The sequence below is a fragment of the Tiliqua scincoides genome, chromosome 2 (genome assembly GCF_035046505.1).
Source record: "Tiliqua scincoides isolate rTilSci1 chromosome 2, rTilSci1.hap2, whole genome shotgun sequence".
Classification (NCBI taxonomy): Eukaryota; Metazoa; Chordata; class Lepidosauria; order Squamata; family Scincidae; genus Tiliqua; species Tiliqua scincoides.
In genome coordinates, this window is record NC_089822.1 from 86,385,609 (window position 1) to 86,400,238 (window position 14,630).

General features: G+C 46.6%; 1 pseudogene; it reads right to left on the reverse strand.

Annotated features, from left to right (window-relative positions):
* LOC136638566 (zinc finger protein 721-like) overlaps window positions 1–14,630 on the reverse strand; it is a 1,054,179-nt pseudogene that overhangs the window by 604,103 nt on the left and 435,446 nt on the right.

A 14,630-nucleotide genomic window follows, 5' to 3' on the forward strand; every position in this document is an offset into this window, starting at 1 on the left:
CTCAGGGGAAGAGGACATTTGTCCCTTAAAACCCGCTTCCCATTCAAAACAACATACTCATCTGGAGCCACTTCAGTGGAACTTCAGATGGAGAAACTGGGAAAGAAGGTGATCTCTAGTCTTTGCTTCCTTCTCTGGTACAATCATCCCCCCCCCCCCCCGGAAAATCTCAGTGGTCCTTGGAAGATGTATGTTTTCAAATGGCTACTGCCATGTGAAGCTAGGGTTGGGGAGTTCTTCTTCAGCCTGGTCTTAACCAATTTCTGCCCAGCCCACAGGGTACACATTTGATCGCTGTTGCATATATGTAACATTGGGCAGAAATGGCTTAATCTGACTAGGGCAGGGGCTCATTTCCAGACCCAAGCCCGAGAAACGTCACTGACATCGCTGGTGGTGGGGAAGCAGTTTTTTCAGCAGTTCCTTTTTCCTGAGACACCAGCAAAAATAGTTTGGAGACTTCTAGTATATAGTTAGAGAGTATGTGACAGTTGATCTCAGGGGTGACATGACCTGGAGCTCCACCCCATGCTGATAGCACAGCTGCCACCACTGCTACAATACTCGAGGAAGAAAAAGAAAAAAATAAGCTCTCCTTCTTGCAAGGCTTTGTCCAACCTAGAAGTGTGAGACTTCCAGCTTTATTTAAAGGGACAGTGATAGTTATACCTGTAAATAAAGCCTGCACTTCTAGCTTTAAAGAAACTGCATAGGCAGTAAGGTAAAGAAGCCAACAAGCCAGTTCTTGCTCAGGAGAGTGAGAGGTGGACCACTGAAGCTTGCATCAGTGGTGGATTGGAGGGAGGCTGCAGCAGAAGTGCACCCCAAATCTGCTGCCCCCTTGGACCGCTCACAATCTGCCATTGATGCAATGGGCTTCTCCTTGTCACATGGTTGGGCCAACAGTGATTGATCCATAAGTGTATTTTTAGTTTATGCAATCTGATATACCAGAGAATGGCAATGAATATTTAACAGATGAGACTGCATAGTTTCAGCCAAGATCAAAATAAAGAAGAAATTGCAATGTCCTAAAGCAGTGGTTCTCACACATTTAGCACTGGGACCCACTTTTTAGAATGATAACCTGTCAGGACCCACCAGAAGTTATGTCATGACCAGAAGTGACATCATCAAGCAGGAAAATTTTTAACAATCCTAGGCTGCAATCCTACTCACACGTACCCAGGAGTAAGCCCCATTGACTGTCATTGTTAAAAGAATATGCATAGCAGCTTGTTAAAAGTACAGATCTGTAACATGTCCCCAAATGCAGTCACACACCATGGGAGCATCAAGACTAATATATGAAAAATGAAATATTGAAATGAATGGGGACCCACCTGAAAATGACTTGCGACGCACCTAGTGGGTCCTGACCCACAGTTTGAGAAACACCATCCTAAAGCATTCAAACTTTGTATTTTATTTAAAAAATCTTGTTTGCTGTTGGAATTCAAATATTGTTTCAAAATGTTTCATTTCAAAGTTTGGATGGTTAAATGGGAAAGTTGCCCCAGGGTCCAATTGGGGCTAGGTGAGAAGGGTACATTTTAGCAGGTGGGGTGGGGCTCGGCTCGGCTGCAGACCTATTACCAAGAGGAAAACACTGGCAGCAAATTGTAGATCATGCTTGAGAGTACTTATGGAAACCTATGTATCTATGTACCTAATGTCCATATCTTTTGAGATTTGCTGGAGCCAATCAGAAGCACTATTAGAGCGGAACCAACCACATTCTGAAGAGTGAGTGACTGGCCAGACTTTTCTCTAGAACAGAGGTAGTATGACTGCTGCACAGCATTTAAACTAGAATTTCTAGTTGGAGAGACAGAGAGATTTGCGATTATATGTTCCAGTCCCAGAGTTCCTTCTGCATCACATGGGAGGGACAATGCACCATTGATCCCACCCAGGGTTAGTAGGAGTCGGCTTCTGCTGCTGCAACGATGTACATGGTCAAAATATATGAGGGTCTAGTACTCACAGACACCCGCAGGCACACCACATAGTGCCAAGTTTGCAGGCTATTGATACAAATCAGACAGCCAGAAAAGTAAGAAGGTGGAAGAAATGGAACTATAAACTGCTAAAGTGGGACTGTAGCATGTGTATTTGAGGGTTTACTAGTTGGTACTGAAGTTTGGGCCCTGAATCCGACTACAAGTCAGGATCTTGTAGTTGAAGCACACTATTGCTCATGCTTGCATGTTCAGCAGAGCACTGATCTGTGGCTGCCAGAATGACTCACATGCCCAGGTAGCACACAGGGATTGACTTGTATATCTCCCTAGTGACTGGCTAGCTTGTTTCTTCTTCATGTCTTATAGTTCAATTACTTTATTCTGTCAGACCCTCTCACCCAGTTTTCACAGACTCATGACAACTCTTTAAACACCATCTCTTTCACTGCATCCCAAGCTTTTCATCTCTTGATGCAGCTGTATCCTCCTCCATGTGTGCTTCTAAGTAGTTCTTTTGTGCTGGGACAAAGCCTTTTATTTCTCAACTTCAAAGGGCTGTAAATCAAGGAATTCTCTCAGGATTTTCCCTAACCTGAAAGCACATTCTTAAAAGAATGAGACCCCAATCCTGTCCCTCATCATTGGCGACAATGCAGCCACACCAACAGGACAACAGCAACACCAACAGGTTTGACCAAAAGGCCAACCGGAGGTAAGGAAAAATGATTTTACCTCTCCATCAGTCTCCTGGTGGCCTATGGGTCTCCTTGGACCTACACCAGCTATGACTTGGGTCAGAGGAGTGAAAAGATGAAGGGCGGTTTGGAAAAGAGGGAATAGGATCATGCTGGTGTCACTGGGATCCACCCCTCTCTCCCCTTGCCCCCTTCCCTGAAATATTCCTGATCCTCCACCTTCCTGCCCCTACAACCAACTTACCAAGACAGGCAGAGCCTTTGGGAGCCATTGCTGCGGGAGCTAAGCCTCTACCCATTAGCAGCAATGGCTTGGAAGTGTGCAAAAGCAGCCTGTGTTTCACATTGCCACAGAGTGCTTTATGCTGCCAGAATTCGAGTCCCAGCAGTATATGGCCCAGATAGGATTGGGCTCTGAGTCAACCATGTGGTCCATTTCTAGATGTTGCTGGTGGTTGCTTCCTGCTGTCCAATTTCAGCCATGGTATGTTGCTTTAGCTGGTTAGCTAATCCTTCAGGCCTCTCAGCTGTAGTACTCTGCCCAAGTCACGTAAGTTTAAAAGCTCATATTTTTATAACAACCCTTGAATTTCACAAATCAAAATAGACACTCTAGGGTGTCCAAAACATCCCTATCAAGGCTCACTGACTAAGCCGTCTCATATTTCTCACTGTTAGACACTTCTAAAACCTCTTTTTCACCTCTTCCATCTAGAAGTGAGCCTGAATGGCCACCCTAAATCTAGTGCCCCATTGATGGGTGGCAATAGGGGGAGTATATTTTGACAATTGGGTTAGGAAAGTGGAAGAGAGGCTTATGACAGCCTCACCCCAGCACTGTCTGTTCTAGTGGCTGTCTGCTGGTATTCATTTGCATCTTTTTAGATTGTGAGCCCTTTTGGGACAGGAAGCCATTTAGTTCCTCCTAGAATGCCTTAAGATGAGCTGGGGGAACACCCTGGGGAAAAAAATAGTAATCTTCTCATTGGTGGGCAAGAAGTGGGCAAGATGTGGACCATTCCATCCCTTTACCTCCTAAATTGAAGGCAAGGGACTCTTTGATATATTTCTTCTTGCATGAAGCAAGATGGGAAATTCTTAGCACCCTATTGAGTGGTTAAGGGAAAGGGGGCAGGTTCAGCATGACTATGTTGGCTACTCACCTTCCCAGGCTCTGTTCAGCTGAACCTATTGGAGATACCCTCCCAACCTCCTGTTGGAAAAGTCTGAGGCTAGCTGGTTGCCATTCTGGATGGCAATTCCCCTCCTCACCTAATTGACCTTTGGTAAGGATTTTTTTTTTTTCCTTATCCCAGACTCCCCTAAGGGTATAGTGTTGTTAACCAGGTCAATCACAACTAGCAGTTATCGGGAGATACAGAACATAAGAACATAAGAACAGCCCCACTGGATCAGGCCATAGGCCCATCTAGTCCAGCTTCCTGTATCTCACAGCGGCCCCACCAAATGCCCCAGGGAGCACACCTGATAACAAGAAACCTGCATCCTGGTGCCCTCCCTTGCATCTGAAATAGCCCATTTCTAAAATCAGGAGGTTGCACATACACATCATGGCTTGTAACCCGTAATGGATTTTTCCTCCAGAAACTTGTCCAGTCCCCTTTTAAAGGCATCCAGGTCAGATGCTGTCACCACATCCTGCGGCAAGGAGTTCCACAGACCAACCACACGCTGAGTAAAGAAATATTTTCTTTTGTCTGTCCTAACTCTCCCAACACTCAATTTTAGTGGTTGTCCCCTGGTTCTGGTGTTATGTGAAAGTGTAAAGAGCCTCTCTCTATCCACTTTATCCTTCCCATGCATAATTTTGTATGTCTCAATCATGTCCCCCCTCAGGCGTCTCTTTTCTAGGCTGAAGAGGCCCAAACGCTGTAGCCTTTCCTCATAAGGAAGGTGCCCCAGCCCAGCAATCATCTTAGTCGCTCTCTTTTGCACCTTTTCCATTTCCACTATCTCCTTTTTGAGATGTGGTGACCAGAACTGGACACAATACTCCAGGTGTGGCCTTACCATAGATTTGTACAACAGCATTATAATATTAGCTGTTTTGTTCTCAATACCTTTTCTAATGATCCCAAGCATAGAATTGGCCTTCTTTACTGCCGCTGCACATTGGGTCGACACTTTCATCGACCTGTCCACCACCACCCCAAGATCTCTCTCCTGATCTGTCACAGACAGCTCAGAACCCATCAGCCTATATGTGAAGTTTTGATTTTTTGCTCCAATGTGCATGACTTTACACTTACTTACATTGAAACGCATCTGCCATTTTGCTGCCCATTCTGCCAGTTTGGAGAGATCCTTCTGCAGCTCTTCACAATCACTTCTGGTCTTCAACACTTGGAAAAGTTTGGTGTCATCTGCAAACTTAGCCACCTCACTGCTCAACCCTGTCTTCAGGTCATTTATGAAGAGGTTGAAGAGCACCGGTTCCAGGACAGATCCTTGGGGCACACCGCTTTTCACCTCTCTCCATTGTGAAAATTGCCCATTGACACCCACTCTCTGTTTCTTGGTCTTCAACCAGGTCTCAATCCAGGAGAGAACCTGCCCTCTAATTCCCTGACTGTGGAGTTTTTTCAGAAGCCTTTGGTGAGGGACCGTGTTGAACGCCTTCTGAAAGTCCAGATATATAATGTCCACAGGTTCTCCCACTTCCACATGAGAGTAGGGATAGGGATTTGGTGCACACCCATTTGTAAGCAAGAGTCAGAGGGGACCCAGAACCAATCTCAAGAGGTTGTCTGGTGACTCCTCAGGTTTGAATTGCAAAGTCTTCCCAGCTTGAGGGAGATGGTGCAGTTCAGTTTCCTTGCTCCCCTTCCGGAGATGGTATAAAGAAGCATGGATCACACAGCAGCTGGTTTACAGCTTTGAGTCAGGATGGAAATGCTCAAAGGGGGGGGGGAATGGAAACTAGCATGCTGTCTCTTCCAGGATCGGTGCCAGCAGTAAAATGGAGTGTCTGGAGATAAGACCCACTACAGGGTCTACACAGCTGGTTGACGAACATGGATTTCAATAAATGTGGCCCATTTTTAATTCAAATCTTTTTCACATCTTGTGGGGGGGGGGGGACCTAGCCATTGGTAGCTGCCTGAAGGAGCTTCACTGCTGTAAAACCGGTGACAACAGTGAAAAAGATAAGCCTGTGGGCAAGTTTCAGACCCTCCTTTTTCTGCCACCCCCCCCCCCCAAAAAACACCATAGTGAATTTTGGCTAAGAGGTTTTTGGAGACAACTTTTCACTGAAATAGACCCATACACATTATGCAGAATGAAGTAGTAACTTGGTCTGCACTTTTTTTTTTTTTTTTAACATTTACACTATTTTCAGTAACACCTGATCAGGTCCCCAATGATCAAGGACATCGAGGAGGGAGGCCTTCATTCTCTGCTCACACTATGGTCCTGATCCAGATCCCCAACACTGCTATTTGCTTTGAAGGGAAAAAGCATAAGAGCATCATTTTCAGGATAAATAGCATTTGTAGGCTCCAGAATGGGTCCACAGTACGGGCAGTGAGTCAAATCCTGGCTTTGCCATGCTGTAATCCCCATTTATGGCAGGGAGGGGGGTTGATCCAGGTCCTATTGCATTTTTCAAGAAGCACACTCACTTTAATCATATACGGAACATATCTAACAGCAACTGCTATTCTAAATAAGCTTACTGTAAAAGAGAAAATCCCACCGAGCTCATGGGAATGGCTTTCCAAGTACACATGTTAGGATCGGGTTGCCAATCTCCTCTTTTATTCTGGACAACATGGGGGGGGGCGGGGGCTGCAGAACAGGCTGTCTGCCTTATGCTTGCCACGAGTCAGAAAGCTCCATTTCATTGTCCATTAAAATCCCAAGAATCCATGGGGGACAGAAAAGGGACAGGCATTCTTTCACAAGCCCTACTGTCTCTCCAGTACCGAGCGCGCTGCCAGAAGTCTGATAAATGTTTATGATCAACATGTGTGCAATATAAGGGTATGATTCATCATTGTGCAGTAACTGTTTTGAGCATTACCAGAAGCGTGATAAACGTTTGCTGGCAGCTCGTTGGCAATAGGATTTATTTAGTGTTGACATTTACTCTATTCAGTTTTTTTTTTCCCCCCTAAAAAAAGAAGAAGAAGAAGAAGCTGATGCCTGGTCTGTAGCATGTAGCACATACCAATGAGATCAGCAGTGCTGAGAGACAAGGATTGTTCTTGAATCATGTAACATTCACTGCAGCCTGTAGCTTGTAATTGTCTGCAAAGTTAGGTGTTCCCTGGAGGGTAGGTGGAAAGATGGGGGATGATAGTGTTCCAACACAAGCCTGCCAACATTGCCATTAACCTTTGAACTTTGGGTCTTCAGACGCTGAGGGCCGGTTTATTCAGTAAGTGGAATCAAGGGGTGTATTTGTTACTGGGCTGTACCATTTCCAGCTCCATGCAAGCATCTCATATCCTGGTCTTTGTCATGCATGCATGCAACACACACACCCCTCAATGACATAAGGCTAGCTCAGTTTTGGGTAAATGGGCCATGTTTATTAATACCAGGGATGGATGGAGACTCAGATGACTCAGTCTCGAGTTGCAAAAACATGTACTTGTACAGAGTCACACATGTCAAAAACCTGGGCACTGACTCGGGACTTGGGGGTTTTACCCAATGAAAAGACCTGAATGGACTCGAGTCAAGACTCCATTTTGTGTGTGCTTGCTTCACCATTCAAGCCTGAGGGGTCAACAGCCAACATCCCCAAGAGATGGGCTCTGGTTCTCCCTCTGATTCGTGACTACCTTAAGGTGCACAAGCAATCCCTCATCCTACTCTCTGTCCTGCACTCAAGGTCAACCTGACTAAAGACCACACCTTGGAGAGGAGTGAGGCCTGGTAAAGGATCCCCTTGACTCCAGAACATCAGCAAAGTTGCAGCATTAGGTCCTTACTGGAGAGATCAGTTTGAACCTAGAACCTTCTGCATTCATAGCATATTCCTTTAGTACATAAATGGATAGAAGCATTCAAATATACCCCCTCCCTTCTCCTGCAGCATTAAGGGCACAATCCTAACTAGTTGTTAGGCCAGCACAAGTCCCTTGCACCAGCCCAGGGGTGTCATGAAAGTGCCGTAAAGCACTTTTGCACCACCCAGTGGCAGTTAGGCTGGTGCAAGAGACTTGCTCTGGCCTAACTGTGCTGTCGCGGGCCCCGGGGACAGTGAGTTTGTGCCAGCCAAGGTCAGCTGGTGCAGGGTTCTGGGGAGGGCAGGGAAGAGGCAGAAAGGAGCTGTTTTAGGGCAGGAGGAGGGAGGGCAGCGGGTGCGGGTGGAGAGTGGGAGGCAGTTATGCTGGATCCCAACCCCGTTCCCTGACCAGCACAGAGCTGCTCTAAGCCGCTCAGTTCTCAAACTTGCCTCACCTCTGGAGGTGATGCAGGTCCAAGGAGACCCATTGGGGATGTGGTGGCTTACCCAGGGTAAGGGGAATAGTTTCCCCTTGCCTCTGGCTGAGCCAGTTCTGGCCCCAATATTGCTCTAGATATAGCACAGGCCTCCTGGCCTGCCTGTTTCCAGTGCAAGTTAGGAGTGCGCTGTAAGTGACAGGAATGACACAATTTCATTCTCCTGGTTGAACTGGCCTTCCTGGTGGGAGGGAGTAGTTGCAGCATGTGTGCTCTACAATGTACTCTGGGGCCTAAACACTCATATTAATATAAAAACCATGCCATCTGTTGTACAACAAAATCCTCTGTTTCCACTTCAGAATTGCTCCTTGTCAGGGGTTCGCTGCCAGGCCAGGTCTTACCTGGAGAGCCGGGGGGGGGGAGAGGACAGGCAGGCAAAGCCCCCGGAGGGAGGTGGGCGAGCCCCACCAGGTGCCCTGGTAGGCAAGCAGGTTTGCCAGGGAGGCAAGAATGGGGAAGACAAGCAACCCCCCGGCAAGGCGCACCTTCCCGCGGCAGTGGCCCCATGGCCCCGCAGAGACCCCCAAGGCTACACCCCTCTCCGTGGCCACAACGATGAGGCTGGAGCGGCTCCGCCAGCAGGTGTACCGACTCTGGGGAGGCTCCTCTCCCTGCAGCCGCGACGGGGCAGTCGGAGTGGCTCTGTTGGCAGCTGAGTCACACCCTGCCTACGGCAACCTGGGGAGGGCAAGGGGGGCGTCGCGGCCAGCTCCAGCGGGGGAGGTCGAGCGGGGGAGTACCCCGGCGGGCCAAGGGTGCCCTGGGGAGGACACCACTGGCCACAGCCAACGTGGAGGCGTCCTGCCTCACAGCAGGGACCAGCAGGGAACCGGACAGCAGCAAGCCTGGAGGGGGTGAGGAGCAAGAGGCAGGAAAGGCGGCAGCCCCGTTAGAGCAGGATGCAAGCCCCCACCACCACCTACTGCAGTGGCAGCCCCAGGACCAGCTGGGCTAATGGGCCAGGTATGGCTTCCCTGAGAGAGGGGTGGGGCCAGGAGCTCCATAAAGGCAGGGGAGACCATTGTTGAAGGGGGAACTGGCAAGGCTAACAGCAAGGAGGAAGGCTGCACGCCCCTGAGTCCAATTTGCTATGGATTGGAATAACCCCCCCCCCCCTTCATTATGTCTAGTGTTATAAAGGTTATGTCTTATAATTCTTGCTGTCATATTTAGGCAGTAGTTTCAAGTCCATTTTCAAAATAGGCATGTCACCTGCTCCACTTCTTCCCCACAGTGGGAGATCAGCATTGTATAGATCTGGAAGAACCATCCCTACAGTGTTACGTGAAAAGCCCCTTTTTCCTTAGTTGTGATTTTATATCTGGTTATGTTAGTAAAACATCATGCAGGCCACCCTTCTCCCAGCACACTTTTCCAAAAACCCTGGTAAAGTCACAAGCTCAGGGTGACAACATCCACCTCGAGGGTCACGAAGTCTGGCATAGTAATTCATTGTAACCCAATCACTGTTTATGCAAACACATTAAACTTCTCACAGACAGGTCACAATCAGGTCAAGTCACCCCCACTTCCCTGCGGTTATATGCATCTTAAATCCACCTCCCTGATCATACATTATAGGAAGAAGTCTGGCATAGTAAATCATTGCTTAAGTGTCTCCTATTGTTTTACATTACTGTATTCATTGTATTGTTGTAACTCAATCACTGCTTAAGTACTCTATGCAAATCTGAATTGCCTTCCTGGGTTGCTGTATTCTTATTATTGTGTAAGTTCCCCCAGCTAGGAAGCCAGCCATTAGCTGATAATCCTTTCAATGTGCATAACATATTCCAAGTACCCCACTGTGCGTAGTAAGCAAGCACATCCAGGTCATCCAGGTCAGCTCCAGGTCAACGAAAACCCCCTTTTAAGAGGGGCTTCTGCCCACATGCTCTCTCTCTCTGACTCTCCCCCCCCCAGGCAGAAGGTCCTCCTCCCAGGACTCTTCCCCCCCCTCCCATCCAACTGCTCTACAAGGAAGGTAACTATCTGCGTCTGGAACCTTTTCCCTTCTCCCCCCCTTTTTTCTCCCCTTCTCTCCACATCTTTAGTCAGCAACTGGGTTTGACAGATCAGGGACCCCTAAAATCCTTCCCTACAACCTATCCTTTTTCTAATTTCCTCGGATGCACCAAATACTTTTCACATACAACCACCATAAAGCTAGGTACACTAGATTCAAGTACTAGGACCAAGACACATCATTTTTCCATGTGCATTATGTTTACCTATGTGCTTTTGTAATAAAAATCTAATCTTTTATTAAAAGTTATCTTTCTTTCAGTATCATCCTTAAGCTAAAAGGGAATTTCTCTGCATTACACTGTTTTGTTATCCAGCCTATGGTCCTGAAGGTTCCAGTAAGGGCAGTGTAATTATCCCCCTATATAAAACAGCCCTTTTGGTAACAACAGAGCTTTGCAGAACAAATTGTGTAAAAAAAGGGGAGGGGAAGCCTGGGATCAGGTCTAACCAGAGTTTATTTCTTCAGGGGAATGTTACTGATACAATGCCCCTTACGTTCTACAAGTCTGTTGCCTCTAGGTTCCCTCGCACAGAGACAATCCTCTGCCATCGTTCTCTACCCATTCCTCTGTCGCGTTTGCCCTGGTGGGTGTATAAGCACTTCCTCCCCACATCTCCTATTTCTTCAATGCCTTCCTTATCCTTTTGAGTGTCCTTTTTGTCCCAACTTCTGTATTCACCTTTTGTCTCTGTCTGCTTACTGCTGTCTCCATCATACAGCTCTATCCTTTCCAGCTCCATGTCTCCTATGTTGTCTGCCTCTCTTTTGCTGTGTTTTCTCATGATTGCCTTCTCATGCTCCTGCACCTGGTCTCCTCCCCAACATCTCTCTGCCTTCCACCTCTTCCTGTCTCTCTGTCCTCATATCCCACTGTCCATTCTCTCTTGTTCTCTGCTTCTTTCTCATGACTTTCTCTCTTCCCACTCTCCATGTTGCTTTCCTCCCATCTTCTACCTATGTCACTGGCCAGCTTGCCTTTCTCCTCCTAGTTTCACCTCCTCCACTCTTTTGCTCCTCACCCCTTCTGTATTTTTTCCTTCTCCTCTCCCCATCTTCACCCTTCTTTCTTCTTTTGAGCCACCACTCCAGCCATGCCAGCTGCTCAAGGATGTCATCACTGCCAAATGCCAGATTGCCAAGCCTTGGCCCCAGTCAACCTGATTCCGTAGCAGTCAGGACGCACCACCACAAAGTGAAATTAAAATTCACCAGGCAGATTGATGGCTGCCACCTATCCAGTCTATTAAAACCACGTGCCTTAGGTAATTCAAACCTTTTCTAAATAGAAAAAAGATGACATAACAGGCTGGAGCCAGCTTTTAAGCTATATATGAGGCTGCTGTTGAAAATGGCAATTATGCATCCAGGTCCCCCGCACAACTCTACAACTTAACACGATATCACAATGTGGCTTACTTCCGTTTTCTCAATCCACCTCATTGGTTGCTGCTGATGGAGGCACATAAAACATCAGGACATTGGAATATTGAGCAGATATTGCAGGGAGATGTGCCATTTTCATTGACATCCAGATGTATATTAAAGCACCTAATTCTAATCGTAGTTGCAGTAATTAGAGGGCCAAGCACTTAAGGACCCACAGAACTGAGATTCAGGGTGTAGAACAGGCTTAATGGATGAAGGTTTAAATATTTAGTTTCCTCCTCAGCATAGAGTAACAGACTACTAGCCTTTTCCTTGTCTTTCCGATCCAGTCTAAATCCTGGAAGGAACTAACCTATGATTACTAAAATACCAGGCTGGATGAAGGAATGGATTAGGCACAAACATAAACAAGAGTCTTCATAAAATAAATTGGCTATGAAAAATCCTCATATGGCACATTTTCCCATCAAGCAATCATTACAAGAAGTCTCACTGTGCTAAATGTTTGAATATAAACATCAATAAATATTTTCGTGGATCTTAGATATCATGTGTGTGAAAAATTAGGCAATAATGGTGGAGGTAGACAGGCCTAGTTGATGATTACTACTAGTTTACTACTTTGATTACTACTGATTACTACTACTGTAGTAGTTGATGATTACTACTACTACTACTAGTAGTGATGATTCACTCATTAATGCTGAACATATGTTTTACATTTAGAAGGTCCCAAGTTCCTGGTATCTTCAAGTAGAACTTGGACGTTAAATTTCTTTGACATGAGTGGAGCTTACTTCTAAACAAATATAGCCTGGATGTTGGGTCTGTGACCGTAAAATAAAGAATGATGATGATGATGATATAGCCCGGGATCCCAAAGTTCCTTTCAGCCTGAAAGTTTCCAGCACACAAAACAGAAAATTGTCCCTCCCTATTCATACACAGATGAGCTTTCACACATGTGCAAAGCTTAAACAGGCCTATCCTAGACATGGTTAGAACTGAACAGTTTAATTGATTTCAGTGGGAGAGTTATGCATTGGCTTAATTTTTTCCTTCTGAAATCAGTAGGATCAGTAGCAGGGCCAAGCCAAGACCACCTGGCACCTAAGGAAGCTTCTCTAATGCTGCCCCTCCCGCTTATTTGGTGATATGTCATTCTCTGCTCCTCCTACCCCTTGATTTAAAATATTCAGAGATAGAGCAGGATAGCAGGTACGGAGAATAGAGAGGGAGGCTGGAGTGTCATAGACCATCTAAGATACTCTAGACCAGGGGTGCTCAGTATGTCGTTTGCGATTGACTGGTAGCTCGCCAGGCAAAATGAGTCGATCGCGGAGCCCTGTCTCTCCAATCTAAAATAACCCAGAGTTGCACCCTGTGCATGTGCGGGTGTGACTCTAGCAATGAAGTCTATATAGCCGCTATAGACTTCATTGCTAGAGTCACACCTGCACATGCAGAGGGTGCAACTCCGGGTTATTTTAGATTGGAGAGAGCGCCATAGAAGGGGGCGGGGTTCGTCACGCGCCAGGCTCAAGTGTCTTTTGGAGCGCGCAGCTGATCTCGTCAGCGCGTGCACGTGCCGCCCGGCAGTAGGAGTCCTGTCTGTGTGCACGCAGGGGAGGGAGCACGCACGTGGCGGAGGGAGGTTGGCGCGCGCTCTGCTCTTGCTTTCCCTCTCTCTGCCACGGTCCGCCCGGGTGCCCAGCATGGCCGATTACCTGATCAGCGGCGGCACCGGCTATGTGACCGACGACGGCCTCACCGCCCAGCAGATGCTCAACTGCAGGGACAGCCTCACCTACAAGTAAGGCTGCGGTCCCGCCACGCTCATGGGAGTGGCCCCTGGCTGCTGAGCAGACGCGCGGCGGGGCTCAAAGGTTGCAGTACCGGCCATGCTTGCCTGGGAGTGAGCCCCGCCGACACGCAGCTGCAGCTCTGTCCACACTTACCCGGGAGTAAGCCCCATTGACTGTAATGGGACTGACTGCTGACTCAGCAGTATATATGATTTTTATCCTGCCTTTCTCCCACACCAAAGGGGACTCACACACACACACACACACACACACACACATATACACACACATACACACACATACACACATATATATACACACATATACCCACATATATACACATATATATACATACATACACATATACATACATATATATACACATATATAATGTGTGTTTATAAAAAATATAAATATTAATATTTATTAATATATTTAATATATATATAAGAGATTTGATAGATAGATATAGATAGAATATTACATATACATTGTGTGTGTGTGTGTGTGTGTGTGTGTGTGTGTGTGTGTGTGTGTATAATGAATATTAAAATATTCCTTCCCCCTTGGTAGATCTCCAGGCCTTGCTGGGTTTCAAAGTAGCTCTCGAGCCAAAAAAGTGTGAACACCCCTGCTCTAGACCATCCCTCTCCTCCACACTTCGTCTTCTGCTGCATTCTCCGCTTTCTGTTCTAGAGAGTGGGAGGAGGAGGAGAGCTGGAGACAGGTGAACAGACATATGTGGGTATCCTCTGCCAATCTGCTGCCTGAGGACACTGTCTCAGTAGGTTCTATGGATGGACTGGTCCTGTGTGTCTTAGTAATGATGACTGCTGCATAAGCTGGCTCATTCTACTGACACTAGTACAGAAGGTCAGGTGGTTGTCCCCATTAAAGTTGAAGTGCCGCCCATCCATCATATTCAATTTATCATCCTTCATTCTTGTTCTGCTGAGTTCGGTGATCACATCTTAATTAAAATGCAGATCCTGTAGAACCCGCTAATTTCTGCAGTTTGCCAGTGAACAAACCCTGACTTTTCAGCTTTGATTTGCTGTGCTAATTTAATTAATGTTGATTAGGGGTTCCTCCAACAAATAATTACAAGGTAGGTTATAGATGTAGCTTTTCACACTGACGGATTATGATGTAAACATGGATCTGATCAAATATTTGACACTTACAAAGAATGCTGTGGATGCAAACAGCAACTGCAAAAAAAAAAAAAAAGTGAACTTTCGAAGTTTAAGAACAATAGCTGCTTTGTTGGACT